Below are 2,786 nucleotides of genomic sequence, written 5' to 3' on the forward strand. Positions count from 1 at the left end.
CCATCTCCCAGCCCCCAGGCCAGAGCCCTCCCCGGGCCCAAGTGCTACTTATCTTTAAGAGCTTTTGCAATAAGTCTTTTTAGTGATTTTTGTTTCTAAACTGCAGTTTTGTTTTTATTCTTGTCATTTTTATTCTTATTATTTGCTTCCTGACCAAAATTAGGAACTGGGGGTCAGTCCTTTGTATCCAGCGATCACCCAAAGACAACGGGTCAGCCACATCCATAAATTTTCTTATGGATTTCTCCTAATGTTTCATCGCGTTTCATTTATTTATTTTCTTTCTTTCTCTTTCCCATTCAAGCTTTTAAAGATGGGGCTGGGATTTGACCTTGAGGCTCACCTGTTGAAGAAAATGCTTTTTTTGTTATTATGTCATCGGCATTTTATATTTCTTATATATAATATATATGACTATATATATATGTGTACATATATATATATATATCTATATGCATCATGCCAGTGTAGATACCCATCCAGTAGCATTTAGGCCTTGTTCTTGTGCCATTTTTTTTTTTTCTGTTACTGATCTCTGAATGCCTTCAAGTGTATAAAGTGTGGAATTCTCTCCGGTATCTGTACTATGTACACACATTTTCATAGGAAGCACAATAAGATGACAGATGCATTGTACATCAATACCTGCTACTCTTAACAACGATGATATAAAGAATGATATAAATGATATAACTCCCCCACGCTGAGCCTTTCTCTCTTGCTGAGCTGCTGGAAATGCTCCCCCGAGGAGGCAGCTGGGGACAGCCTCATCCCGGGATGCTCCTGGAGCCGAAGGAAAGGGAGGGGGAGGAAAAAGTTTTGGGCCAGACTTCAGCGCTGCCTGGGACATGCAGAGCGTCCCATGTGTCAGAGCTGAGGCTGGGCTGAGCCTTCCTTTCCTGGGTGCTCCGGGTGCCTCAGCGAGCTCCAGCCTCGCTGCCTTGCCTTGGGAATGCATCCCGAGGGACGCAGGGCTGGAGGAGGGAGCCGACTGCTGCTCCCGAGCAGGGAGAGGAGGATTAACACACACGGAGCTGTTAATTCCCGACAGCTCCAACACCTCCGTGGTTTGGGACCCACCTGAGGTCCAACAGGAGTCACCAGGTGGAGTTTTACCCTGGCAGGGGCCCTGGGAGCACAACCCAAATACAAACCACACCTTCTGTCCTAAAAGTTCCCAGCTACGAAGAGCAAAAGTTAACAACAGAGCAGATCCAAGACTGGGCATCCAAAAAAAGCCCTCAGGACTCCATGGAGACTGAATAATAGGGAGTGGGAGCGGGTAGGGAACGCTGAAATGCCAACACACATCCCCCCACCCTCCCCCCGGTCCCTTGGCTCCGACCATGGCCCCGCGGCTCCTGGAAATGGCAGAGGAGTGTTTTGCATCTCAACTAGAACAGTCTCACCCTGCTCTGGTGCTTCCCGGCCAGAGCCGGGGGTGGGATTTGAAGGAGAGCGGCCGGGCCAGGAGGGCGTTAATGAACCCGGTTAATCACGGCCAGAGCCCGCTCGCTCCCCGCGGCGCTCCCGGCCCCGCCCCGGCCCCGGGAGCCGCAATCGCCTCCCAGCTCGCCCCGGACCTGCTGGCTGTGCTGGGAGCGGGTCACCCCGTCCATCTGCCACAGCCCGGCTCTCCGAGGGCTCCGTGACGAGGTGTCCGAGCCGCACGGGCAGCGCAGCCCTGCAATTCCCGTGGGAAGGCACCGGGGACCGGGCAGGTACCGCCGGCAGCGGATGGGCCGTGCAAAAGCTGCTCTGGTCCATCGGAGCATCGCGGGACAGCAGGAGTGGGCTGGGAACATCAGCCTGGGCGGGAGCCAGGGCTTCAGCTTGTTTGGGATCTGGGGACCTTCAGTCTGCTCAGGATCTGAAGCTGCAGCCTGTTTGGGATCCAGGGAGCTTCAGCCCGTTCAGGATCCAGGGAGCCTCAGTTTATCTGAGGTCTGGAAGCTTCAGCCCGTTCAGGATCCAGGGAGCCTCAGCCCGTTCAGGATCTGGGGAGCCTCAGCCCGTCTGGGATCCAGAGACATTCAGCCCTTTCGGGTCTGTGGAGATCCCGAGGTTCCACCAGCTCCCCTCGCGGGCCAGAATTCCCGGTCACCCCTCGCTGGCTGCCAGTGGAAACAGGCACTGAGAGACAATCACACAGTCCTGGGTGCTGCTGTCCTGGAGCCAGAGCCAGGCTGGCTGGGCAGGGAAGTTTCCATGGAGCTGCCAGCAGGTGCAAGGGAGGCATTTGCAAAGCTGTTCCACCAAACCCTCGGGGCAGGAGAAAGGAGGAAGGACACAGTGAGGTCACCCGGGAGCTTCTCCTCTCCAGGCTGAACAATCCCAGCTCTCCCAGCCTTTCCTCACAGCAGAGCTGCTCCATCCCTCTGCTCATCTTGATGCCTCCTCTGGACTCGCTCCAGCAGCTCCACATCCTCCCTGTGCTGGGACCCCCAGGCTTGGAGGCAGTGCTCATCTGTTGTTTAATTAATACTCGTGGTGTGACTGTGCACTTGGCTTTTTCCATGGATTAATGCTGACTGGATTTGTGTCCCTTTTCTCTCTGAGCACCGGAAACTGCTTCAGGGAAAAGGAACTTAATGTTAATACTTGCAGAAAGTGGCCTTTAACTCCAACTTCCTGCTCTCTGTGGAACCCCAGGGGAGACAGGAATCTTCTCCCTGGTGCTCGGCCTGAACCTGCACAAACTGGACCCATTCATGGCCATTTGTTTTCCCCATAAGCTTCATGCCTAAGATCCCAGAATCCCAGAATCCCTGAGGGTGGAAAAGATC

The sequence above is a fragment of the Corvus brachyrhynchos genome, unplaced genomic scaffold (assembly GCF_000691975.1).
Source record: "Corvus brachyrhynchos isolate BGI_N302 unplaced genomic scaffold, ASM69197v1 scaffold933, whole genome shotgun sequence".
Taxonomy (NCBI): domain Eukaryota; kingdom Metazoa; phylum Chordata; class Aves; order Passeriformes; family Corvidae; genus Corvus; species Corvus brachyrhynchos.